The sequence below is a fragment of the Serinus canaria genome, chromosome Z, assembly GCF_022539315.1.
Source record: "Serinus canaria isolate serCan28SL12 chromosome Z, serCan2020, whole genome shotgun sequence".
Classification (NCBI taxonomy): Eukaryota; Metazoa; Chordata; class Aves; order Passeriformes; family Fringillidae; genus Serinus; species Serinus canaria.
Genome location: NC_066343.1, coordinates 11,790,789 through 11,818,616, shown reverse-complemented (window position 1 = coordinate 11,818,616; position 27,828 = coordinate 11,790,789). Strand labels below are relative to the sequence as shown.

Genomic DNA, 27,828 nt, shown 5'->3' with positions numbered 1-27,828 from the left:
GCCCAGGGCTGCGAGGGCTGCGGGAACGGGGCACCGAGGGTGTCGGGGCTGCTAGGGGAGGAGGAGGAGGGAGGGAACGGGAGGGGAGGGATGGAGGGGGAGAAGGAGGAGGTGTTAGGGAGGAGGAGGAGAGGGAGAAGGGACGGAGGAGGAGGGATGAAGGCGGAGAGAGAGCAGCGATAGAAGGAGGAGAAGGAGGTGGGGTTCAGGAAGAGGAGGAGGAGAAGGAATGGTAGGGGAGGGATGGAAGGAGGAGAAGAGGTGGGGATAAGACAGAGGAGGAGGAGCAGGAGAGGGGATGGAAGAGGAGGAGCGGGAGGAAGAGGAGGGACAAAGGCGGATCAGGACAGAGCAGCCGGAACCACGCGCTCGAGCCCTGCCTGAATTCGCAGCCCCCACCTGTGGGATCATCGCCCCCCCCATGGCGCAGGTGAGCGGGGAGGGGGAGCTCGGCCCAGATATCCCGGGGGGTGCCTGAGTGGGGTTTTTCGGGGGATGTTTGGAGAATGGAGAAGTGCAAGGCTGAGCGGAAAAGGCCCCTGGGGGGACATCGTGGGGTGGCGGTGGCGGCTGGCGGCAGAGGCAGCCTGGAGGAGCAGAGCCCTGTGTCCCCCAGGAGCCCAAAGTGGGGAGCCCAGAGAGGGGAGATCGCCGCCATTGGCGGGACCCTCAAGAAGCTGGAGAGGGGCAGGGGGGACTCCTGGGAGCCCCTGCAGCCCCGAGCAGAGAATGAGGGGAGAAGGGAGCCCAAAGAGCCCCGGCATCCCGAAATGGGGAGAGCGGAGAGGGGGGAGCCTTTGGGATTGCTGGGACTGCCAGCAGCCTGGGTAGGGTGGGCACCGAGGAGAAGGGGGACCCCCAATCCAAGTGTGACCCCCAGCAGCTGGTACAGGGGGGAACCACGAACACCAGAGGGGAGGGACCAGGGACGGGGAACTCCTGGGAGGCTTTTTCAGGGCTGAATCTTGGTGTTTGGGAGGTTTTTCTGGAGCCCAGATGGCCGGGGACTTGTAGAGATGCACTCGGGCAGTGGGATCTTCAAACTCAACGTGTGTTGGTGAAGATGAAACAGGAAAGCCTTATAAATCTGATTGTCTGGCAATAGATTTTGAGAATGTAGGAAGTATGTGCAGGATTGAAATGAAAGCAAGCTTTGAGATACCTTAGTTACTGAACAACTAGTAAATAATGGAAGGTAATCCCCTTGTGATGAAAGAATTCCCTCTGCTTGCAGAGAGGTCCAAGGGCCAGAGCAGACCCTGCTAGCTCAGCAGAAGGGGTCCAAAGAGGAGTTTTTAGGGTTTAAAATGTAACACGGTTTGGTGATGTAATGATTCTTATAGGCTGTATGTAAATGCTATAGGATTTGTATCTTGTACTGGATTGGAGAGTGAGAAATAGAATATTCAACACAGGAGAAGATTTATTGTGCTGTGACGGGAACCTTACTCTCTTTTGCTCTTGCCCTCTTCCTCTCTCACCCTCTCATCCTCTCTCCCACTCCCTTCTCTCGGGCCTGCTCTGAGCTGTGGCTGCAGCTCCCAGCAGGGCCCCTGTGCCCAGGCCCTTGGCAATGAACCCCAAGTTCCCTGACCTGGCTGCAGAGATCTCTGGTCTCCGTCCCTCCCGACTGTCCCACCCCCAACGCTCCTACAAACATCTCATCCCTTGTTTTCCCCAAGCCAGGATTTCCCATTGCCCACCCCTGGGAGGCTGTGAGGAAGAGGAAGATGTCCCAGGACACTGAGGCAGGTGAGAAGGAAGTCAATGCCTTTTTCCCCTCTCTCCTGCTCCATCTCCCAGCCCAGCACGGCCCTGGCTGCAGGACAGCCCTGTGGGAATCTCCTTCCCCTTGCCTGTGGCACAGAGGCAAATCCCATCCTGTCCTTGTCCTTCCTCCCCCAGAGCCGGAGCTGAGCATGGAGAGCAGGGAGGACAAATCCCCATGGCAGAACCTGGTGGCAGAGGCTGTTTTGAGCGGCTCCACGGCGCAGGAAGCCAACGGGGAGGAAAAGCCCCGGAGATGCCGCACGAGGAGGGGCTGCAAACGCAGATCCCAGGGATCTGAGGGGGAAAGAGCCAGCCTGGGCCAGGAAGGCGGCCGGAGATGGAGCCAGAGCTCGGAGCTGGTGCTGCATGAGCAGGTCTGTGATGGGGAGAAGCCCCACACGTGTGGGGAGTGTAGGAAGAGCTTCAGGTGGAACTCTGACCTGATCGGGCATCAGACGACCCACACAGGGGAACGGCCCTACGAGTGTGATCAGTGCAGGAAGAGGTTTCAGACCAGCTCTGATCTCCTCGTGCACCAGCGCATGCACACAGAGGAGAGGCCCTTCCGCTGCCCCGACTGCGGGCAGGGCTTCAGGCGACAACTCCAGTCTTGTGTTGCACCAACGCATCCACACTGGGGAGAGGCCCCACGAGTGTGGGGAATGTGGGAAGAGCTTCAGCCATTGCTCCGCCCTCATCAGTCACCAGAGGACCCACACTGGGGAGAGGCCCTACGAGTGTGGGGAGTGTGGGAAGAGTTTCAGCCAGCATTCCACCCTGACCTGCCACCAGCGCATCCACACTGGGGAGAGGCCCTACGAGTGTGATAAATGCAGGAAGAGGTTTAAGACCAGCTCCCATCTCCTCCAGCACTATTGGACTCACACAGAGGAGAGGCCCTTCCAGTGCCCTGACTGCGGGAAGGGATTCAAGCAGAACTCCACCCTCATCACCCACCAGTGCATCCACACTGGGGAGAGGCCCTACGAGTGTCCCCAGTGTGGGAAGAGCTTCTCACGGAGCTCTGCCTTGACCCAACACCAACGGAGGCACCAGTAAGGGAAGCCCTGCGAGTGCCCCGAGTGCAGGAAGAGCTTCGTGTGCTGCTCCAGCTCCATCCCCCACTGGAGGAGCCACTTTGGGCACAGCCCTGGTCACCCACATTCCCTGTGATCCATGCTGGGAACACACCTGGCTGCTTCTCCTGTTGGTTTGGCCTTAATTTTCCTCTGCTCCATCTTCATCCCTTAAAAAAAGCCCAAACAGGTTTAAATGAAGGAAATTGATCAAATATATCTGAAGTCCCACCATTTCACAGGTTTGATGGGGAATTTACCATTTGGGGACACATTCTGTGTGGAGTGCCCCTGTTGCTAAGAGGCAGGAATTTGATCTCACCCTTCTAGTGTTACTAAGAACTCCTCCCCTGACCCAAACCCAAACTCCACCCCTGGGATACCCTTGAAAAACCCCATGGCCCTGCCTTTGCCCTGTCTTTTGGGGGTCAGAAATGGATTCTGGAGCTCTCTGAAACCAAGACCCGTCTCGCTTGTTCCGGCACCGGCAGCTGCAGCCTCCCTGGACACCATGAACTCGGGAGCATGGGGGCAGCCAGTGAGGGCAGGTCCTGGACTGCAAGATAAGTGTGTGTTGTGTTTGCCATCTGTCAGAGGTGGGGCAGTTATCTTCTGTGCATTGGGCAGTTTATCTCTTCCACAGCCTACTGTCCTTCCAAGAGATATCTGCTGTTAATGGGCCAATAATTATTAATTATCTGCTGTTAATGGGCCACTGAGTGTCACTGCCTGGCTGATCAATTGACATCATGCCATTGGGAGATGCTCCGCCCAGGGGAGGAGCCAGGCATTCCTACCTGGATAGAATCTCAGGTATGGAACACCACAGCAGCCTTTCCTCTGGATTCCAAGGGATCAGACCTTTCCCACTTAATTCCCAGAGGATCAGCCCTTTTCCCAGTGGATTCCCAAAGAATCAATGTTTCCCACTGGATTCCCAAAGAATTAACATTTGCTACTGGATTCCCACTAGATTAACCTTTTCTTCACTGGATTCCCATTGGATCAACCCTTTCCCACTGGATTCCCAAAGGATCCACATTTCCCACTGGATTCCCCGAGGATCCGCCCTTTTCCCACTGGATTCCCGAATTTTCAGCTTCTCCCACTGGATTCCCAGAGGATCAGCCTTTCCCTCTGGATTTCCAGAGGATTCTGACTCTGTCACTGTTTTTTTTAAATTTGTACTTTTGCATTTGTATTTTCAATTTTTCCTAATAAAGAACTGGTATTTCTAGTCCCATATCTTTGCCTGAGAGCTCCTTAATTTCGAGATTTATTATTATTATTATTATTATTATTATTATTATTATTATTATTATTATTATGAATTTTGTTGTTATTATTATTTTTATTGGTAGTAGTATTCAGAGGGAGTGGGTTTCCATTTTCCTTTCCAAGGCAGGCTCCTGAAATGGGGAGACACCCCCAAGGTGGGGCCATGTAAAATAGCTCCTGCAATATGTAAATTAGTTGATGGATATGCATGAGGGCCTATGAATATGCAACAGGCTGATGTAATTAAACCAGATTAATTAGGTGGTGTCCTCATAGATAATTGGGTGGTCTTGGTGGCCATAATAACATTTGCTCCATGGTCCTTGTCTCCTCTTAAATCAGCCTGTTGCATATTCATAGACTCTTTTGCATATCCATAAACTACTTTATATATTCCCGGAACAAAATTGACTCCATCCTGTTTGGGGGTTCCACCCCCTCTCACCTCAATTTTGGGGTCCCTTCCCCATCGTTTCCCCAATCCCCTCCCCGTGTTTGGTTTTGGGGGTTCCAGGCCCCTCCTGCTCCTTTTTAGGGGTCCCGACCCCGCTTTGGTTGAATTTGGGGCCCCCTCCCCATCCCCAGGGTCACCTTCTCCCCCCGCAATTCCGCTCCTGGCAACTGATGAGTCATCAGAGAGCAACGCTCTGATTGGCTGGAAATTACCCCGTGCTGTCTCTGATTGGTTTGCGTTGAAGGGCGCTGGGCTCTGACTAGCAACTGGTGAGTCAGAGCCGCGCCGGGCGCTGATTGGCCGGGAATCGCTGAGCCGGGCCGGTGTCTTCAGCTTTTGCCCAGCAACTGGATCGTCATCAGCGCCGCCCGCTGTGATTGGCCAGGATCTGTTTTGGGGCGGGGACGGGAGGAAAGGGTTATTTGGGGTTTCTCTGGGTATTTTGGGATTTTATTGGAAGTTATTTTGAGGGGTTTTGGGGGTTTATTTGCGTTATTTTGGTTTATTTTGGTTTTTTTGGGTTTCTTAGGGTTTATTTGGATTTATTTCGTGGGGTTTTTTTGTTGTTCTTTGGGTTTTTTGGCGTGTTTTGCGTTTATTCGGAGTTATTTGGGTTTTGTGGGGATTTTTTTTACGGATTATTTGGGTTTGTTAGGGTTTTTTTATGTGTTACTTGGGGGGTTTTTTTCGGGTGATTTGGGGTCATTTGGTGTCAAAAATTCCGGGAAGGTTCTCCCAAAAAACCCGGGGATGTTTCCCCTCCATGAAACGGGAATTTTTCCCAAAAACTCCGGGAATTTTCCCCCCAAAAACCGGGAAAGTTCTTTTAAAAATCCCGGACTTTTCCCAGCCAATAGCGGCGCGCCCCGCACCAAATCACCCAATCACGATCCACACCGCCCCAAACAAACCAATCAATCACTGCTCAGTTTCTCTCATCAACTCCCACCTCCCTTGCCTGGAACCAACCAATCAAGGCTCGTTTTCCCTCAACAACTCCCGCCTTCTGTACATCGATCCAACCAATCACCGCGCACCTCCCCTCAGAAATGCCCGCCTCCCTCGCTCCTCTCCTGTCAATCACCGCCCCTTTTTCCAAGCCAACCAATCACCCAGCGCATTCCCTCAGCAATTCCCGCCTCCCTCCTTCTCAAACCCACCAATCACCGCGCGCATACCCTCAGCAACTCCCGCCTTCCCCGCGCCGCTCCAGCCAATCAGAGACGAGCCCGGAGCGGCGCCCCCTGACCCCGGGGCCGGGCATGGAGCGGGCGCCCCCTCCCCCCCTGCCGCCCCCGGGACCCCCTCAGGGACCCCCGGGACCCCCTCAGGGACCCCCGGTGCCCCCGGGCTCGGGCGGGTCCTGCGGGAGGCGCTGGGAGAGAACGGGGGGCTCCGGGAGCTGCTGAAGAGGCGCCGGGACAGGTGAGGGGTCCTGAGGGGTCGTGAGGGGAATTTGGGGAGGGGTCCTGAGGAGGGCCTGGAGGGAGATTTTGGGGAGGGTCTTGGTGGGGGTTTTGGGGGGGTCTTTGGGTGGGTTTGGGGGCGATTTGGGAGGGGTCCTGGTGGGGAGTTTGGGGAGGGGTCTTGAGGGGGGTTTTGGGGAGGGGTCCTGAGGGGTGAATTTGGGGAGGGGTCCTGGAGAGGTCATGGGGGGGGGTCTTAGGGAGGTTTGAGAAGGATTTGGGGGGGGTTGGGTGGGTTTGGCGAGGGGTGCGGGGGAAGAATTTGGGGAGGGGTCCTGAGGTGTCCTCGAGAGTCCTGGGCTGGATTTTGGGGAGGGGTCTTGGGGAGTTTTGAGAGGGTTAGGGGAAGGTCTGAGGGGTCCTTGAGAGGGGTTTGAGGGGGGTCTGGTGGGACTCTGGGGAAGAATTTGGGGAATTTGGGGAAGGGCCCTGGGAGCTTTTGGGGAGGGTTCCTGGGGGCTTTTGGGGAGGGGTCTCTCTGTGGGAGAGTTAGGGATTGCGGCCAGAAGATCTCGGGCTGTTACGCGTAGACAGGAAGACCCCTCCTCACCTTCAGTCTGACCTTGGCTACCTGGCCGCACCCAAGACAAGGGCAGAGGAAGTGACACAAACTACCCAAGCCATAAATACCCCTGAAACCTTTGAATAAACGCCATTTTCTATCCACCATATTGGTGTCTGCAGTGAGTGGACAGAGTGACTCTGTATTTGAGTTACCGTGCCGGATCCGAGAACCAGGTCGCCTTGCAGGAAACTGCAACATTCTGGTGCCGAAACCCGGGAACCAGCACCCGGGGTGCGGGAATCGCTTGGACAGGGGCCGGCGGCTGCACAGCGGGTCTAGTGCGGTGGGGAGGACGCTCCCGGACCAGCGAGAGACATGGAACCAATCGCGAAGGTCGTAAGTTCGGCTCATGAGCAAAAGGGGATTAAATGTGAGCTCAGGAATTTTAATCTTGCTATTGCGAGACTCTTAGAGCTCCGGACAATTGAATGTCCTGTGGATATATTGTATTCGGAGGTGTGGGAAAGATGCACCGCCACTTTAAAAACCTCAGGCAGTGGTAAAGCCCTCAAAGCGTGGGGGAAAGTAGAGAAGGCCCTACGCAGGGCATTAGAAGAACAGGAGACTTGGAAAGCTGCGAGCAAATGTTTATTGCCTACGCCGCAGCTGAGGATGGGCGCGGCGACACAAACTGCAGAGGGCTTAGAACAAACCGGCGGCGAAAATCCGCGGACGCCGGAACCGCGGCGTCCCGAGCACATCGGCTTACCATCAGACGAAGGGGAGGACGCGCGGGGGGAGGAGGACGCGCGGTGGTTTTGGCAGGGGCTCACGGAGGAGGCCAGGGTGGCGGCGAAACCGCCGAACCCCGAACGGGAGGACAGGGACGCACCCCCTCCATATGTGTTTGAAAATGGCAGGGAGGTGTGTGTTCTGGGCTGAAAGGAAGCCGCGCCGGGCGGAAATGGAGTCAGCCCGCTTAACAACGCATGCGCGGGCGAGCGGGGGGACGGGGCGGCCCCCGCGGAGGAACGTATGACCAATCAGAGCACTCAGCTCACATTCGGTCCTTATGGGGCAAGGACCTCCCCCAGCAGGAGGCGGGGGGACCCCAGGGGGAGAGAAAAGTCCGACCGCCGCAAGAAGGGGCGGGGCCGGAGCCCGAGAAAAAGACAGAGCAGCCTGGAAGCGTCCGACCAGTCGACTTCCGACTGGGCGGGGCCGGAGCCCGAGAAAAAGACAGAGCAGCCTGGAAGCGTCCGACCAGTCGACTTCCGACTGGGACACAGACTCCAGCTCTGAGTTGGAGAGGGGGCCGGGCGCGTTCCACTTCTCCCGAGCCCTCGCCCGAAACCCTTCCCGAGTCCTCGCCCGAACCACCCGGAGCCCCCAGGGGACCTCCTGATCCTTCCACGGAGCCCGCCGGGTCCTAGACCCCCCACGGAACTTTTCCGGGAATTCGCGGTTCCTCTGTCCATCCCTTCCCCGCCCGCCGGCGGCTCAGCGCCGGGGGCGCGGTGGCGCGCGCGGTCCTTTTGTGGGGAGCTGGCAGAGAGGACCCGGGGCATCGGGAGGGCGGCTGGCGCGGACGCGCGGGCGGCCCTGCCGCCGCTGCCGCCGCCGCACAGGGCAAAACACAGCGCCGGCGATCCAGGAGATGGGCGGGGCACGCGAATCCATGGCGGGAAAAGCCTGGAGGCGCGAGTAGTTGCTGACGCGCATGCACGGGGGAGCGGCAAAGAGCGCCCATTCGATCGGGGGCCGCGCTCAATACTGCCACCATATAAGGGAGAGATCCCTCCCTGCGGGAGGCAGGGCAAGCCCAGGGGGCGGGAGTGGTACCACCCCCGAAGGGAGGAGCGGGGTCGGAGCCGAACAAAACGGCACGGAGCGACGGAAATTTATCGGCAGTCCACTTCCGACTCTGAGTCAAGCAACAGCTGCTCAGACAGCCCGGAAGAGCTGGCCGAGTCCGGCTGGGACTCGGAAGCTGAAAGAGCAGAACTAACGCGGTTTCAAGCGAAACCGAATAAAGCCTTAAGCAATATCGGGAAACAATCGCAACACAAACTCACCGATTGGGAAAAAATAAGAACAGCTGTCGCGATTTGGGCACCCGCAGCCGCGATACATGCCTTCCTGTTTAAAGTCACCGGAGCACAGGGGTCCAGTATAGCTGACATGATCAGACACGTTGCAAATAAAGAATACCTAGCTCCCATTCAAGCAGCAGTTCACACTGCAATAACGAGTGTGATGGCACGCTTTAAGGGAGGCCAGCCTGGGCAGGCAGCAATAAACTTCCCCCAATCAAGACAGTCATCAGCAGCTGCCCCATCACGCCGGGGAAAACCTAGGGGACCGTGCTGGGCGTGTGGCAGGAAAGGGCATGTAGCTAAGGAATGCAGACCCAAGCATCAGGGAAACGGCAGAGGGAGGGGGCACCCGGGCCGTATCCAGCCTCCTCCCACTGGAAACATGCAACGGCCCAGCTACAACAACCCTCAATGTGGCACAGGGTTCCCGTGCCCACCACTGCCAACCCCTCAGGGAATGTCCAACTTTGCTGCCCAGCCAATGGTCCAACCGAACCCACCTGCACCTCAGGAATACCACAAACAGCCCCTTGGGGAAGAGGTCCCTGGGTGGCTTTGGCCATGAAAGCATGGGAATGGGACCCGTGGGTGGCCGTTGCCACGAAGGTGGGCAAGCACCCACTGATCGTGTGGGCAGTGTCTCGTCTTCACAACAGCTCCGACGACTTGGCCATCTGCCTTCCCTTCTGGGTGGACACAGGGTCAGACGTCACCGTCATCCCAGGAATCCAGCCTATGGGACCTGTCCAAACGTCACTACCCATGAACTCGATGATACCGAGAGGACAACCTTGTGCAGTGCTCGACATCAAAGACTGCTTCTTTTCTATCCTCCTGCACAAAACCCTTCACATCGGAGCGAAAGCGCTTGCAAAAAAGTGCGGAATCTCTACTGCAGACGCAAAGCACGTCGTCGCAACAAGCCCACATTGCCAGAAGTTGCCACTATGGTCGAGTGGTGTCAACCCCAGAGGTCTCAAAGCCTCAGAAGTGTGGCAAATAGACTTTACACAATGCCAGCTGTTGAAACCTCGAGCGTGGCTCGCAGTTACCGTAGATACGTACAGTTACCGTAAATACGTACAGCAGCATGATTGTGGTCACACAGCATCTCAAGACGGACTCCAAAGCGACCATCCAACATTGGCTGACAGCCATGGCATGGCTTGGGGTTCCAAAGCAAATCAAAACAGACAACGGCCCAAACTTCATCTCAAAGGCAGTCCAGACATTCGCCTCGAAATGGAACATCGCCTTGGTGCAGGGCATCCCATACAACAGCACCGGACAAGCCATCGTCGAAAGAGCAAACCAGACTCTGAAAGCTAAGCTAGAAGTGCTAGCAAAGGCAGAAGGCTTCTCCAATGCCATTCCCCCGAGTGACCAAGCGCGCATCCTGGCAACTGCGCTGCTAGCGTTAAATCAATACCCTAGGGGGGATGAAACAAACAGTCCAGCTCAGAAACACTGGGCACCTCGAGCATTAGAGGAGGGCCCGCGGGTGGTGATCAAAAACGAACTGGGGCAGTGGGAACAGGGTTGGAGATTGGTGCTCACGGGGCGGGGATATGCGGCTGTCAAAAAGGACGGGCACATTAAATGGTGTCCGCTTAAGTCAATCAAGCCCGATCTTAACCATGAGCAGAATGAGACTGATGAGAGTTGTGAGTTTCTGTTTACAGGACATGCTCGTGGGGCGTCCTCGTGACGCGTACATCCCCGTTCCAGAGGACGGACCACCAAGCCGTCCAGCAGCGCCCGAGAGAGCCGCGCGGGCGAGACTCAGACATCAACGGTGTTTCTGTGTGCTTTTGCTGTTGAGGCTTGTCGCCAGAGGGCAAGCCAGCCCAGACCACTACCCTCATCAGCCATTCAGGTGGGTCATGCGACACCTTAGCAGTGGCAAGGTGCTCAAAGGAGTCACCACACCAAACACACCATCCTTCATACTCCGCTTTACCGACTTGTTTCCGGGACGACCAAAGGTAGACCCTTCTTCCCCACACGTCACACAAACGTACCTAACCTACTGGTGTCCAGCCTCAAACCCAGGAAAAAGCTACTGCAATCACCCAGGGTGGGGATATTGTGGGAATTGGGGCTGCGAAACCATTGTTACAGATGCCAGACCATCGGGGCCTGGGTGGGATCCACAAGAGCGTGACAGGTTCTTGCAGTTCACCTGGGCACCCACTGGCTGCAAAACACCCTTCTTTTTCCATGGAAATTTCCATAGAAACAGTCATAAAATCCCCAAATTTCGGAAATGCACTAACTACAACATGACAGTTTTACAGCCAAATCACCCCAGTTGGACCACGGGCAGAACATGGACAGTAGCCGTCCAAGGGTCAAAAGAGTGGGTGAACATGCAAATTATCAGACTCCCAGCCTCTATGTCCCAATCAGTCGGACCCAATCCGGTTCTAGTAGCGAGCAAACCCAGGGAAGAGATCACAGTTAACAGTAGTTCTAGCCCCGATACGCAGAAGTCAGAACTAGTCTCCCCATCCAGTCTCCTAGCCGAACCGAACCTTTCCAATTCATTCATAAACGTGCTAAATGCTACCTTCATATCGTTAAATCAGTCCAACCCAAACTTCACAGAATCATGCTGGTTATGCTATGATGCACAACCCCCTTTTTACGAAGGCGTTGCCTTCGATCTCCCATTCATCTTCTCAAAGTCAAACAATCCACGCCAATGCAGATGGGACACCCCCCGGAGAGGCATTACCCTAAGTCAGGTTACGGGCCAAGGCAAATGCTTCGGCAATGCAACCTTGGCGAGGCAGACGGGCAGTGTCTGCAAAGAATTTGGCAAACTTAAGGGAGGGAAGTTCCAGTGGGTGATCCCAGCTGCATCAGGGATGTGGGTCTGTCACCGATCCGGAGTAAGCCCATGTGTACTCCTTGAAAAATTCGATCACTCTAACGACTTTTGTGTCCAAGTTCTAATTGTTCCTAGAGTCCGGTACCACTCAGACGAAGAAGTGTACTACCTCTTCGAACAAACCAGCCGTCTCCACAAAAGAGAAATATTGACAGGTTTAACTATAGCCATGCTGCTCGGCCTAGGAGCAGCTGGAACGGCCACAGGCGTCTCAGCCCTAGCGACCCAACACCAAAGACTGTCCCAACTGCAAATGACCATCGATGAGGACCTGCAAAGGATCGAGAAGTCCATCTCTTCGCTGGAAAAATCCCTTTCCTCACTCTCAGAAGTTGTCCTCCAAAATAGGAGAAGACTGGACCTCTTGTTCATGCAGCAGGGGGGCCTGTGTGCTGCCTTGAAAGAGGAATGCTGCTTTTACGCAGACCACACCGGAGTCGTCAGAGACTCCATGGCCGAACTGAGAAACCGGCTGAACCAGAGAAAAATGGACAGAGAAGCTCAACAGGGCTGGTTCGAGTCATGGTTCAACCAGTCTCCATGGCTCACCACGCTGATTTCTACCCTAATAGGCCCAATCACTATAATCTTACTAACCCTAATCTTCGGGCCTTGCATATTAAACAAACTAGTGTTATTCGTTAAAAGGCGTTTAGAAACGGCAAACATTTTGTTTCTCGAGCGCCGACAATTACTTTAAAGCATGCTAAAGTTACTAACACACGATTTTACACTAATCCTACTAACCCATGAAATTTTGTAACCTTTACATTTTATAACTTTATAAGATTTTTACTAATCATGGTGGGGGGGGAAATGTGGGAGAGTTAGGGATTGCGGCCGGAAGATCTCGGGCTGTTACGTGTAGACAGGAAGACCCCTCCTCACCTTCAGTCTGACCTTGGCTACCTGGCTGCACCCAGGACAAGGGCAGAGGAAGTGACACAAACTACCCAAGCCATAAATACCCCTGAAACCTTTGAATAAACGCCATTTGCTATCCACCACATTGGTGTCCGCAGCATATGGACCGAGTGACTCTGTATTTGGGTCACCGTGCCGGATCCCAGAACCAGGTCGCCTTGCAGCAACCTGCAACACCATGCTAAGCTAAGAATAGGAAAGGAATGTAAACCAAGGTCTTCTCAGACCGAGACCGGCCGGACAGGTGAACTGTCATTGGCTCTTAATTGGAAACAGTTTGACGAGGCCAATCACAGACCTCCCCGTTGCATTCCACAGCAGCAGATAAGAATTGTTTACAGTTTGTTCCTGAGGCCTCTTAGCTCTCAGGAGGGGAAAAATCCTAAGGAGAGGATTTTGCATAAAACATGTCGGTGACAAAGGGGGCTATTAAATTCAAAGGGAAAGAGACTGATTCACAAAAAAATTTTTTTAGAATTGTTAGAAACCTTACAATTACCAGAGGAAGTAGCAGTGGTGTATGTTAAAAGACATAAAAAGGGGGCGACTGAGGAGGAACGAGGGAACAATTTAGGAGATTTAGAAGGTAAAAATGCAACTGAATCAGAGACAGAAAAACTAATAATAGTGTTAACAGCCATGAGAGAAATGCAAAACGTCTCTGTATTCAGTGGGACAGAAGAGGAAGAATTCCTTAAAATAGGACCCAAGAAAGATAACGAAGGGAAGTGGAGATTAGCAGATGGGAGGCAAATGTTGAATAAACCCTTTGCCAGGAAAATGCTAGAAGGCATACATGGAACAACGCATTGGGGTACACAAGCGCTAATTGATCCATTTCTAAGGAATTGGGGATGCACAGGAATTTTCAGAAAAGCTAAGCAAGTAACTGAAAAGTGTGTGAAATGTCAACAAGTGAATAAGAAAATAATGAGGATAACACCCTGAGAAGGGCGAGAATTAGCCTTAAGGCCCTTTCAAAACATCCAAGTAGACTTTACCAAGCTTCCCCAGGTACAACAGTTGAAATTTTTGCCAGAGATAGTCGATCACATGACCCATTGGGTAGAGGTGGTACCCACTGTTAGAGCCAATGCCAGTGTTGTGAGTTAAACACTTCTAGAATCAATCATTCCCCAATATGTGATGGCAAACAAGACTGATTCAGACTGGGGAACTCATTTCACAGCGAAGATATTTCAGAAAGTTCTTCAGGCCCTGGGAGTAAAATGGGAATTACACACTCCAAGGCATCCACCAAGTCCCCATTGTGTTAAGAAAATAAATCAAACTTTGAAAAGAGCTCTAGTTAAGCTGATGATGGAAACCCAAATGTCATGGATAAAATGTCTCCCTTTGGCCTTATTAAGAATTAGAACCCAACCCCGGTAAGATCTGGGGGTGTCACCCTATGAAATGATGTTTGGATTGCCCTCCCTGACCTCACCCCAGTAGGTTGCCACCAATGAGGCCGGGGAAGCCAATGCCAAGACATCAGTTATGTCTATAGCACAAACCTTAGAAAGGCTGAGACATAAAAGGGCAGTTCCTCAAACTACCACTCTGGATTTCAGAATCCATAATATTATCCTGGGGATTGGGTGATGATTAAATCATGGAGAGATCAGCCTCTGACTCCTCAGTGGGAAGGTCCCTTCAAGGTACTGCTCACCACCGAATCGGCCGTGCGAACTGCAGAGTGGGGATGGACTCATGGCAACGGAGTCAAAGGCCCAGTAGAAGAACCCAAAGAGTGGACTATAACATCCAGGCTAGGTGAAGCGAGATTGACTCTCAATCAGAGACTGAAAAAAAACAGAAAAACACCAAGACCCCCAAAAAGTAGAGTCAAGCCTCCAGCAACCAGCTTGAGAACTGTCTTCCTGTTTTAATGGGTGAGAATTACCAGCATCTGTTGAGAGAAAGTACACAAGAGACTGTAAAAGGTAATAGGACAGCTTCTTTAAAAAAATAAGACAAAGAGAGAAGGGCAAGACCAGGCTGGCCCCTTTGTTCTCTACCAAGAAGGCTCCATAGCCCTGCTGTGGGCAGCAACCGTATAGGCATGGTAAGGTAGGGACAAAAGGCCAGACCAGACCTCTGTCATTCCTCAGTGGTCTTTTAATTCAACAGGGACTGGAGGGCAGGACTGAGTTGGCCTCTGTACTCACCCCTAAGATACACTGACTGTGGGCAGCAGCCACATAAGCAAGGTAGATAGGAGTCAAAGCCATACTGGACCTCTGTGATGCCCTTTTGTCCATTCCAAATAAGTGTGTCTAAAGAAAACTTGAGATTTTTTCTCCTCTTCCCACTGTCCTTGCCCATATCAACAGATGCTGGTATGACTCATTCAAGAGAGAGAGAAATTTTTTACTTAATTGTTCAAGCAAAATGACCTATAGAAAAAGAAAAGGGGGGTTTGTAATAGATGAGTAGTGCTATGGTTGACTCTCACAATTAAGGGGAGAATATTAATTATATGTTAAGAGAAGTTTTGTCAGTGTATGGTTATCTTTCCCCTCCCCCTGGCATTGTTATCACAGGATGGCCTCAGTAGTTTGGGCATTTGGGAGGGTTGGCTTGTTACTATGGCAGCACCTGACCTCCAATCAAGGTGTAGGAAAGTGATCTGCACCACTGGACAGTGAAGGAGTCAATTGATAAAGCTTTGGGAGGGGCTAGAGGTATAAAAGACAGAACATCCATTTTGTAGAAGAGCACATGTTTACTGAAACCTTTGCTCCCAGTGCTGTGTTCTTTTCTTTATTCATTCTTCTGCTGTGTTTTGATAAGATCTTCAAAAACCATTTAAAATTTTGAAAGTGAAAATCATTTCTCACATGGGGTTGGGGAATGTGGGGCAAGGTTGTCCACACTGGGTCAGCTCTCAAGGTACAACTTCTCTGACCTGGACAGACCTCATTAGGAGAGACCCTGGATCAATATCAATCACAGAATGCTGTGATCAACTCTTCTCTAAAGAGAACAATAATAAAATGCACTCTTTAAAATAGGAATACACGTTTCCTAGAAAATCACTGAAATATTTCTCCATAAATGTAAAAGGAAATCTTCCTGATGAACTGCACAAGAGCAGAGGGAAATCAAGGCAGAGCCATGTTTTGTCAGGACTTGCTTGATCCTAATGAGCCTCGCTGTGCATTTGGAGCTGAGCCCTGGAACCTCAGGGCCTGAGAAGAGATTGCACAAACCCTTCCAGGAGTCAAAGTCAGAGGAAACACCCAAAGGGTCTAAAAGTGTTAATGGGTCCAAATGAGGTCCATCTCCAACACAGGCTCCTCATGGACTCCTTGGAGGTGAGAACTGGTGGCCGGGATAGCACAAAAATTTCTCAGAAGACTCAGTGTGGAAAGGAAACTCCAAAGTACCTTAAAAACCTTGAATATCTCAAAGCATTAACAAGCCCCACTGAGTGTCAGTACAAAGCTCTCCAGGGACTCATTAAAGCAGATAATTGGGGCCATGCTTGCACAAACCTCTCCCAGAGTCTGTATCCAAAGGGAAACACCAAGTACCTTAAATAACTGAAGTACCTTAAAGCATTAATGAGCCCCACTGAGTGTTGTTACTGACAAAGCCTCTCCGGGGACTAATTGCAGCAGATAATTAGAGGCCATGACTGTACAAACCTCTCAGAGACTCCAAGGCAAAAGCCAAACCCAAAGTCCTTTGAAAACCCTGCAGTCCCTGGGAGCATTAAAGAGCCCCCAGGGCCATTCCTGAGCAAGGCTCCCCAGGGACTCCTTCCAGCAGATCCTTGAGGCCACTGGGATGTGGGCTAGGGGGGGATGCTAAGGGCAGGACAAGGGGCTGACAGTGCCCAGCCTGGCTGGGGCTGTGCCAGGAGGCCCCAGTGCCTCAGGACAAGGTGTCTCCTCCAAGCCCTTGGTGGCACTGACCCTGCTGTGCCCCAGGGCACCAAGACTTGGCTTCTCTTTGTCCCCACCTGCCATCAGTGCCTCCAGTTCTCTGCTCTGCCTGGGGTCTGGGGACACTTTCTCAGTGGTGCCCCTCACTGGGACCCATTAATAGTCCAAGAAACTTTGGAGTTGGATTCTGACTTGGAGTTCTGGAGAGGTTTTTTCATCTCCCTCTCAGGGACTGATGTTCAGGGCCTGAGCACAAAGCCCCAGAGGCTCATTAAAGTCCTTGTGCTGTGTCTGTGCTGCTGAGCTGGGCTGGGATCCTGGCACAGAGGCAGCTCCTGGTAACCAAGAAGAGCTTCAAAAGCACATTTCTCTTGATGAGCAGCTCTTCTGCCAGCCCAGCAGGGCTGGGGCACTGCCTGCAGCCACCCCAGGCACAGCACAGAGGCACAGAGAGCTTCAATCAGTCAGGGCTGGGAAGGTGCTGAGAAGTGCCTGGGGCATAATCCCTGCCAGCCCTTGGCACAGGAACCTCTGGCTGCAGGACAATGCAGCTGCAGCTCCTGCAGTGATCTCCTAAAGCTGGAACATCCCAATGCCTGCAGACTCTGTTAGTACATTCTCTGATTGTCTCTTGTGCAGAGCAGCCAGGGGTGCCCAGGGCTGTCCTGCAGAGCAGGGTCCTGCAGCCCAGGGCGCTGTGCTGGGGCAGGGACTCTGCTGCCTGCCAGGGACAGCTCTCAGCCAGCCCTGGGGCTGCTCCCAGAACTGGGGGACAAGATCTGGGTGGGAGGAGACAGCTGGTAAGGCTTGGAAGTGTTCTCCTTCTGTGGGGAGGATGCTGCATTGTTCAGGACTGCTCCCATCATGGTATTTAAGCGCAGAACATTTCCAAGTAGATTATACAGGGAGCACAGCAAAGGAGGGGCTGTATAAAAGGGAAAATCCTGCTTTGTTTATCTACTGCTCTGGGTTGCCTGGATGGGAAATTGCACAAAGATATTTATCTCTCAGTTCAGGTTGAAAATAAAAAAAAAAATTATCACAGATCTGAATAAATGAGGCAGTGACAGAAATCAGCACAGGCTCCCTTAGAGGCAGCATCAGTGTTGCTTTTCCAGCTTATTCAGGGTTGCTCTGACTTTGCCATCAGAGCCTGCAGAGCCAGAGATGCTCCTGGGCAGTGTCTGAGCTGGGAGGGGTCTGCAGGGCAGAGCTGAGGCCCCAGGACTGGGCTGGGCTCTGGCAGCTCTGGCAGGGCCCAGCCCTGGGCACCGGGAAGCAACTGCTGGCAGGGACAGCTCCAGGCAGCAGAGCCCTGGGCAGGCAGTGGGGGAAAGTGCCCCCAGGCTGTGCTGGGATATTTAAAGTCCTCTCCAAGCCCAACTATTCCATGATTGCTTTTTTTACAGATCCCCATACCAAGGCACTGGAAATGTCCAACAGCAGCTCCATCAGCCACTTCCTCCTGCTGGCATTGGCAGACACGCGGCAGCTGCAGCTCCTGCACTTCTGCCTCTTGCTGGCCATCTCCCTGGCTGCCCTCCTGGGCAACGGCCTCATCATCAGCGCCGTAGCCTGCGGCCACCACCTGCACACACCCATGTTCTTCTTCCTGCTCAACCTGGCCCTCACTGACCTGGGCTGCATCTGCACCACTGTCCCCAAAGCCATGCACAATTCCCTCTGGGACACCAGGACCATCTCCTACACAGGATGTGCTGCTCAGCTCTTTTTCTTTATGTTCTTCATTGGAACAGAGTTTTATCTCCTGACCATCATGTGCTACGACCGCTACGTGTCCATCTGCAAACCCCTGCACTACGGGACCCTCCTGGGCAGCAGAGCTTGTGCCCACATGGCAGCAGCTGCCTGGGCCAGTGCCTTTCTCCATGCTCTCATGCACACGGCCAATACATTTTCCTTGCCCCTGTGCCATGGCAAGGCAGGGAATCTGTGGGATTTCTTCTCTGAAATCCCACAGATCCTCAAGCTCTCCTGCTCCAAATCCTACCTTAGGGAATTTGGGCTGCTCGCTGTTAGTGCCTGTTTAGGACTTGGTTGTTTTGTGTTCATTGTTTTCTCCTATGTGCAGATCTTCAGGGCTGTGCTGAGGATCCCCTCTGAGCAGGGACGGCACAAAGCCTTTTCCACCTGCCTCCCTCACCTGGCCGTGGTTTCCCTGTTCATCACCACTGGCACATTTGCTCACCTGAAGCCCCCCTCCATCTCCTCCCCATCCCTGGATCTGGCCCTGTCAGTTCTGTACTCGGTGGTGCCTCCAGCCCTGAACCCTCTCATCTACAGCCTGAGGAACCAGGAGCTCAAGGCTGCAGTGGGGAGACTGATCACTGGACGGTTTCAGAAACAATTAAGTGCTGGCCAATTTCTGTAATAAAAGTAATCTTTGATTTTAATAAAAGTAATATTTGGTTTTTCTTGTTGTTCCCGTTTTTGTGCTTCTTTCCTTTTTTTTTTAGTTTTTTAATATTATCCCCAAAGAAATGTCATTGTTTGTGTAATTTTTCATTTTGTTTCTCTCCACCTTCCCTGTGGCCACAGACAGTGTCAATTTGGGCTGTGCTCTTGGTGGCCTTAATGGATCCAAAGGATGTCCCAGCAAAGTTTTCTGCAGAGATGCCCTTGTGTTGCCTTCTCTGGAGCTGCAGCAGCAATATCTGTGTGCAGAGCTGGGGGCAGATCAGTGCTGGCACAGCAGCTGTGCCCAGCAGCAGCAGCACTTGGTGTTGCCAGTGCTGCTCCTGTGGCCCTGCCCCGCTGCCCTGCTGGCCCTGGTGTTGCTGGAGGGCCTGAGTGCTCTCCGGGCTGGGCACAGCCCTGGGGGTGGCAGTGTCAGGGCTGCAGCAGGGACAGGCCATGGGCACTGCTGGGGCAGCACTGACACCTCAGGCCAGGCCCTGAGGGCTCCAGGCTCCTTGCCCAGGCTCTCTCAAGAACACACCCAGGCCAATGCTCAGCACAGAAAACCCCCGTGAGCAGCCCCAGGGTGGCCGTGGGCAGGCTGGGGGCAAACAGCATGGCTGGTGCTCTGCAAGGGCCCTGGGGGAGATGAGAAGGAGCAGCAGATCAGGGGCTGATCCATCCCCAGTGTGCTGGACAGCCCAGGGCAGCGTCCCAGAGCGTCCTCATGGAGCTGCCAACAACATCCCCCCTCTGCAGCCCTGGCCTCTCCCCCAGCTCACACAGGTGCCCCATCCTTGCAGGCACAGACACGGCAGCACTGGCTCAGGAGCCCCTGTTTGCATTGCACAGAGCAGGGGAGCACCCCCAGGCTGTTGGTGTGGGGACATGAACCTGAGGGAGCACAAATGCTATCACCCCCTGGGGCCAGCAAGGGCTGGGGGACACGAGGGAAACCACTCAGCTTTGTCCTGGCCTCTGCACTCAGCCAGAAAGTTTGTTCCCATCAGCTGGGAGTTTCCTGTACCACTGCAGACGCTGTTGCTCAGAGCCAGGGCTGCCTGGCAGCCACCCCCAAACTGCCCTCAGCATTTCCTTGGCTTCACCTTTGCTTTCTTTACTCTTTCCGCTACAAATTTCTTCCTCTTGCCCACCCCTGTTCCCTCCCCTGCAAACAGCCCATCCCTGTTTGCCCTTCCCTCTCTGGCCCCACTCCCCATTGCAGTTCCTGACTTGGCACCATGGGAACGTCCCTAGGGCAGCAGGATCATCCTACAAGTGCTGCAGGAATTGTCTGCAGGCTCCTGCAGTGCCTCCTGCTGCTCCCTTGCCAGAGGCACCCCAGGCCAGGGGGGCACATCTGGGCTGCTGTGTCTGGCTCTGGGGCTCCCTGTTCTGGGCAGTGAGGAGGAGCTGCAGAGGCTCTGCAGGACTGACAGGATGGGCTTTGGACCTTGCAGGAGAAGCTGAGGGACCTGGGCTGCTGGAGCTTCTGAAGAGGAGGCCCAGGGCTCTTCCTGCAACTGCTCCAAGGGTGGTTTCAAAGAATTACGGAATCAACAAGGATGGAAAAGACCTTGGAGATCATCAAGTCCAAGATGTGCCCTGACACTGCCTTGTCTCCCCTGAGCCTCCTCTTCTCCAGGATGAACAACCCCAGCTCCCTTAGCTGCTCTGAACAGGACTTGTGCTCCAGACCCCTCCCCAGCCTTGTTGCCCTTCTCTGGACACGCTCCAGCCCCTCCATGTCCTTCCTGAATTGGGGGGCCCAGAACTGGACACAGCACTCGAGGTGCTGCTTAAGCAGTTCTGAGCACAGGGGAAGAATCACTGCCCTGCTCCTGCTGGCCGCACCATTCCTGAGCCAGGCCAGGAGCCATTGGCCTTCTTGGCCACCTGGGCACACTGCTGGCTCATGTCCAGCTTGCTGTCCATCAGTCCCTGCAGGTTCCTTTCTGTCTGGCTGTTGTCCAGCCACTCTGTCCCCAGCCTGTAGTGCTGCAGGGGTTGTTGTGGCCAAAGTGTGGGACCCGGCATGTGGCCTTGTTAAACCTCAACTTGTTGGATTTGGGCCCTGGATCCAGCCTGTCCAGGGCCCTGTGCAGAGCCCTCCAACCCTCCTGCAGCTCCATACTTCCAGCCTACTTGGTGTCACCAGGGTTCCATGAGGGTCCAGAGTGTCACAATGGTCTCCATGACTCCATGAGACCTCCCATTGTCATAATGTCGCTTTGTTTCCATGGGACCCTTTGGTGTCACAAAGTCCCTTGGATCCTTGGGGCCCACACTGTCACAATGGTGCTGTTGTCCCCCCCCAAGGCCCTGCAGTGTCACAATGGATCCTTGGTTCCATGAGGTCTGGCAGTGCAGCAATGCTCTCCTTGGTTGCACAGCGTCACAGCAGCCTCTTGGTCCCAAGGGCCATCATGGTGTCAAACATGTTTCCTTCATTCCATGAGTCCCCAAGGAGCAGCATAGGCCCCTTGGTTCCATGGGGCTCTGCAGTGTCACAATGGCCCCATCGTGACACCAGGTCCTGCTCTGTCACAATGCACTGCATGGATCCACAAGGCTCTGCAGGGTCACAGTGGCCTCTGTGGTTCCAGCAGGACCCAGACTGTCACCATGGACTCCTTGCTTCCATTCAGCCCCACAGTGTCACCATGGCCCCTTGGCTCTGTGCTGCCATGTCGTACACAGTGTCACCATGGTCCTCTTAGTGCCACCAGGCCCCACAGTGTCACCATGGCCCCTTGCTTCCCCAGGGCCCTGCAGTGTCACAATCATCAGAGAATCAGCCAGGCTGGAAAAGAGCTTGGAGAGCATCAAGTCCGACCTGGGACCCAACACCACCTTGTCACCCAGACCATGGCACTGAGTGCCACATCCAGTCTTTCCTTAAATACCTCCAGGGATGGTGACTCACCCACCTCCCTGGGCAGCCCATTCCTGTCACCTTACATTGTTCTGTCCAACCAGTGCTGAGCACAGGGGAAGAATCACTGCCCTGGTCCTGCTGGCTGCACCATTTCTGTACCAGAGGTTGGATGAGGGATATGGTGGGGTGGGGACAAAGTCTGATTAATTATCAGCCATGAAGGGTCTTGATCTTGTTACCTATTCAGACTGCATGAGAAGGTGCTGTGGGTCAATGTCAATTGGACATTGCTGATACCAAACAATAAACAGGAAAAGAAAAAAGGACAATAGTTGTCTCTGCTTTTTTTTTTTTCAATATAGCAGATTCACTTTAAATACACTTAAGAAATTTGTCTAATTAACCACAGAAGAACTGAAAATTTGAATTATTCCTTGGGGCTTTTTTTGTTAAGGTGTTTTGGAACAAATGTTTATGAGCCTTTTTCAGTGAATTCCTGAACTGAAGAACTAAAGAAACAAGAGGACTCTGGAGTAATAAAATTAATCAGTAATAAAATTAATCAACCTCCAAGTGGCTGAGGATCCTTCCCCATCAGAGCAGCAATGAACAGGAATGGGCACAGCTCTGTGGCTGCCCCAGCTTTGGGATGTTCCCTGGGCCTGGAGCAGGAGCAGCTCTGGAGGGCCCCAAGGCCAGGGCTCTTGTGCTGCCCTGGGCAGGTGGGATGGCAGCAGGGGCTGCAGAGCTCTCAGCACCTCAGCCAGAGGGGAGCAGGGCACCCAGGGAGCCTCCTTGTGCCTTGGCCAAGCCCCTTCCCCCATGGCTGGGGCTGAGTCCTGTGGCAGCTGCAGCTGCTGCTGTGCCCTTGCCAGGGGCTGAGGCCGTGGGGCAGTGCCCAGAGCAGCCTGGCCTGAGCAGAGCTGTGGGGCCAGAGCCGGCTGGGCTGGGCTGGGGAGAGGCCCTTGGTGCTGCCCAGAGCTCAGGGCAGCTGGGAGAGCTTGCAGGGAGCTGGGCTAGGCTCCGAGAGCCTGGCCCAGACACCATCAGTGTCCATCTCAGCCTGGCTGAGCGGGCAGGGGCAGGACTCAGGCCAGGCCTGGTGGGGCAGGGCCAGCGCCTGTGCCAGGCATTGAAAACAGGCAAGTGGCCCAGAGAGGAGGCTGCTCTGTGCCCTTGCAAGCATGGACAGAGCAGGGAGGGGGCCCAGGACATTTGTCAGTGCCAGCCTCTGTCCCCAGCCCTTGGCAGCCCTGGCTGCTGAGCCCAGCTCTGCCCTGGGCTGAGTTTGGCCGTGGCCCAGCTCCATCCTCCTGCGGGGCTCAGGGCCTGTTCCCGGCCATGGCCAGCCCTGGCTGCCTCTGTGCTGGCCCAGAGGCCGGCAGAGCCCGGGGCAGGGCTGTCTGTGCAGGCCCACAGGTGCCACGGGCTCTGCAGGAGCTGGCAGAGGCTGCCCAGCAGGGAGGCCATGGGGCACAGAGCCCCAAGCTGCTGTGGGCACCACGGCACAGGGGCCGTTCCCCGCCGCAATGCTCCTGGCCTGGGCTGGGCCTGCACAGGGGCTGGGCCACCATGGCTGGGCCAGCACAGGCCACAAAGGGGCCACGCAGCTGCTGCCGGGGCTGACAGCAAGGCCTGGCACAGACAGGGAATTGCTGAGCATGGCCTGCGCTGGCCAGGGCTGACTGTGCCAAAGGCAGAGCTCAGCTGCCCTTGGGGGCTGCAGGAACAGTCCAGAGCCCAAAGAGCCTCCATGGCTGTGCTGGAGACCAAGGCTGCAGGAGGGAAATGCAGGGCTGCTGTGGGATGGGGAGGGCATTGAATTCCAGCACACACCTCAGCTCTCTGATGATCCCGGCACCATGCTGGGCCCTGTTCCAGACTGGAGCAGAGCAGATGATGATGGGACAGGAGCCCTGAGGGACTGTCAGGGACCTGCAGCTTGCAAGTTGCTCTGCTCTCCCTCAGGTGCTCTCGGAGAGATCCAATCCCAGCTGGGCACCTCAGGGCACAAGTGGCACTGCCTGTTCATGGGCACACAGCTGATGTCTGCCTGGAAAGGGACACATTAAGGTTTTAATACTGTTAGTTTCATAATTTATGAACAAATCTTTATTATCTCGGTCACTCAAGTACTTTTGAGAAATAGCTGTGTTTTCCCACCAGGAACAGGAATTTCCTGGAGGTTTACTGTTGGCAGAAGGAGAAGAAATACTGATCTTCTTGTCTATTTATGTCACCAATATTCAGCCTATTATTTCCTCTCCCTCTTTCTTCATGTGTTTCCAGGTCTTCTGGTTAAATGACCATGTCAAAGGACATCTCTTCACTAGACCAGCTGGATCTTTGTCCTTCCCATTGCTCCCAGCTTTTCTCCTCCAGATGCTCTCTGGTCATTCAAGTGCCTCTCAACAGACTGGTTTCATGCTTTGAGCTGCAAGACGTTGCCCAATCTTTCCAAAGTTCAAATAAAAATTATATTAGTGAACACCCTTTCTGTGTTTATCACAGAATTACTTTTTCTTATATCTTCCTCTAAAACTGTTCCTGTACGGAATTCCTTTAGGGATGGGAGATGTGTCAGATGCTGCTTGGACATCACAGAGAGCCAAGGGAAGGGCTGTGATGGTTATGAAACTGTTCAAATATTCAACTTGTGTTTGTTGGCAAGAAACCTTTCTGTGCCTCTGGGTGTCACCAGTCCCTGAGCCCAAAGGACACAAACCTGATGAGTTGTGGTTCCCACTGCAGGGGCTGCACTTGGACCTTGGCTCTGCACAGGAGAGCTCTTCATTCCCTTTCCATCTTTTCCTCTCTCTGGGCATGGAGGGAGCTCCTGACTTCAGCCTGTGACTGGTGTGTGCAGAGAGCAAATCTGGGCAGAATTGGGGCAGGGAGGGTTTGGGGGGACCTTGGAATCTGTGCTGGGCACAGAAGGTGTTTTCCATTGCTCTGAGACTGTCTGCTCTGGAAAGTGGATTTAATATCCAGCAGAGGAATGACTTTTGCATTTGCTGGAGCTGTGCCTTCCCTTGGCTTTGTTGGCTGACAATACATGAACATCCCTCTGTGTCTCAGGCCGCTCCTTCTCCAAGGAAAGCAGGTGGGAGTTGGAGCCAAGGAGCTGAAAGCTGCAGGTGCAGCCTGGGCTGGAGGGAGCTCAGATTTGCACAAGGCTGCTCTGAGTGCCAGGGCTTGGATGGGGGAAATGGTGGGGTGGGGGTAGGGACAGAGTCTGATTGATTGTCAGCCATGAAGGGCCTTGATTTTCATATCTGTTCAAACTGCATGAGGAGGTGCTTGGATTCAGTGTCAACTGTTGATTGCACATATCAATTTATTAGGAGTAAAAAATACCTAAACAGGAAGGTAAAAAAGTTTTCTCACTGTCATTTTAAATATAATGTATTCACTTTGAATACACTACTGAAATCTGTCTAATTAACCACAGAGGATTTGAAAATTAAAATCAAATATTCCCAGAGGCTTGGCTTGTTAAGGTGTTCTGAATGTTAATGAGCCCTGGGACACTGAATTCCTGCACTGAAGAGCTGAAGGCTGAACAAGGCTCTGGAGCTGTGAAATTCAGCAGCAGCCCCCAAGGTGCTGAGGATGTCAGCAGCCCCCCTGAGCCATCCCTGCCCAGAGCCCGTGGGGGAATGGGCAGACAAGGAGAGCGTCCCTGGGGCTGGGGCAGCACAACTCAGAGGCACCAGGGGCTCCAGCTGGGAAATGGAGTGTGGAATGGGGCTGGGAAAGCCCTGCCTGGGCTGGGCCAAGCAGGACAGACAAGCCCTGACTCCCATCCCCCAAACAATTCTCTCAAGGAGACATTTAAAAGGAATTACAGCTGTTTGTGTACTCTGAGTTGGATTCACTGGAGTAACACCAACAAGAGATTCTCAGGACCTCAAAACAACAAAACATCCTCTACTGGCAACTTTAGAAAATCAGAGAAACATTGGCAAAAGGTTTATTATGGTATTGTAGTGGTTTTGGTTTGTTAATTTAAGATTTTTCCAATCTTGAGATTTCTTAATTAATTTCTTAATTAATTTCTTTCTTAATTGATAAGTGTGGTGGATTTTAGTGTCGGTTAATTATTTATGTATTTATTTTGCTAGGAGATGGGACTAGGAGAATGGTAAAGTAAGCTTAAAATTTTAAAAGGCATAAAGAAGATTTTATTAAAAATAAATAAAAGGAAAAAGGTACTAAGAAATAAAATAAACTGGTTTGAACACTTTTTGTTCTTTTCAACTTATTATTTTACTGACAATGTAAAGAAACTAAACTTAAAATTTCTATTTAGTTTACCATTTCTAGAATAGATTTTTTTTTAGTTTACTTTGAGAGAGAAGTTTTACTTGTAAAGATTATGGAGATTATTTTTTACAAAAGAAAAAAATAGGTTTTTTTGTGGTTCTTAATTTTGTCAGGATAGCAGTTGTCTGGGGAACTTTGTTTTTGTGAAGTTGTTTTTATTGCTAAAAGCTTTTTTACAGCCTGTTGAGGGGCCATGTTGACTTATGAGGTATTGTTTTAAAGATGAGTTTTTAAAGGTATAACTTTTTATTATTTTCTTCTAAAATTATTTTTATCTCTGGGAATATGCATCTTCCCTGGGGGTGCTTATTACTGTATTTTTTAATCTGTTTAAACTTTTGATGAAATTTCAGTTATTTTAACATTTGTTTATTTTAATATGAAAGTTTTTGTTTGATATTATTTTGAATATTTTAAATTTTTATTAGTTTTATATGTAATAAAAATGAGTTTTTTCTTTGTAGTTTTTAAGAAGATTTTAGTTTTAAGATTAGGGTATTTTTTCTTCTTTTTTTTTTTGGGATTTAATTTCTTCTTTACTTACTTTGATGGTTTTATGTGTTTTTGAATAAGCTTGTATTTTGTTTTGTTCTTTTACTTGAGGGAGGATTGAAGTATTGGAAGGATTAACACCTTACCTGCCAGTAACTTGTGGTGGAAGTTGTGGTTGGGTTTTTTTAGGATTAGTTTTTTGGTAGTTTTTTGGGAGTTTTTTTGTGTTTTATTTTAGTTGTAGGGTTATTTTGTGTGGGTTGTAGGTTGTAGGAGTTTTTAGTTCAAGTTGTGTTGGGAGAAGGGGACTTGATGGTAAGATTTTAATAGCTGTGGCTAGCTTTGTTCTGGTTGGGGTTTTGTAGCCTCTTTTGTTTTCCTGTTTGGGAGTTGTTGGGGTTTGGTTTGGGGCCGATGGGGGGGAGGGGGGGAGCGGCTTGGGGAGGGGGGAAGGGGCTCGGCCCACAGCAGGTCTGCTTGGTTTGGTTTGGTTTGGTTTGGTTTGGTTTGGTTTGATTTGGTTTGGTTTGGTTTGGTTTGGTTTGGTTTGGTTTGGTTTGGTTTGGTTTGGTTTGGTTTGGTTTGGTTTGGTTTGGTTTGGTTTGGTTTGGTTTGGTTTGGTTTGGTTGAGATGGGGGCCGGGGCAAGGGCCTGCTGCTTCTTTGTTGACTGGAAAGGAAAGAGGAGGTTCCTGGGTTTTTCATCTTTAACAGATGTGTTTCACTGAGGCGTGTTCAGTATCTCAGTGGTTTAACAGATTGTCAGTTACACAAAAGGTTTTGTGTTACTTTTTATAATTCTTCTCCTGTCAAACTACGACAGACATTCAATCAACAAAAAACACTTCTCAAAGCATTGACTTGGCCCATTCGACTTCACAAACTCAAAGCCTGTTCAATTTAATGTTAATCAAAATTTACAGGAGCACAGAAACAGAAGAAGAAGACACAGAAAGAAGAAAAGACAAAAAAGATACAGAGGAGCGCACACAGCTACCAACTCCTAGATCCAGCAGTGTTCAGATAGAAATTCCAAGAGGATGCAGGGTCAGGATATGTGCTTGCCTTGTGCTCAGCCTTAAATACCCCTTGGTCTTCCTGGGCCCTTCCCCCAGGTGGGCCTTGGGTTCATTTGGTCCCTCAGGAGCTGGGCTGGGGCTCCAGAGGTGGCTGTGGAGCATTGCCTGTGCTGTGCCAGGGACTGGCAGGCACTGCTGGGCTGGGATAGAGGCTCTGAGGGATTGGGGTTCCAGGGCAGGGCAGGGCTGGGGTTACAGGGCAGGGCAAGGCTGGACCTGCCCCTTCATTCCCCCACACACGAAATGTTTTGAGCCAACAATCTCCTCCAGTCTGTCACAAA

General features: G+C 52.4%; 1 protein-coding gene across 1 annotated transcript in view; it reads right to left on the bottom strand.

Annotated features, from left to right (window-relative positions):
- Nucleotides 1–27,828, bottom strand: part of LOC115484910 (zinc finger protein 239-like) — a gene marked incomplete at its 5' end in the record, with an annotated part of 63,898 nt that overhangs the window by 16,996 nt on the left and 19,074 nt on the right. The window lies entirely within an intron of this gene.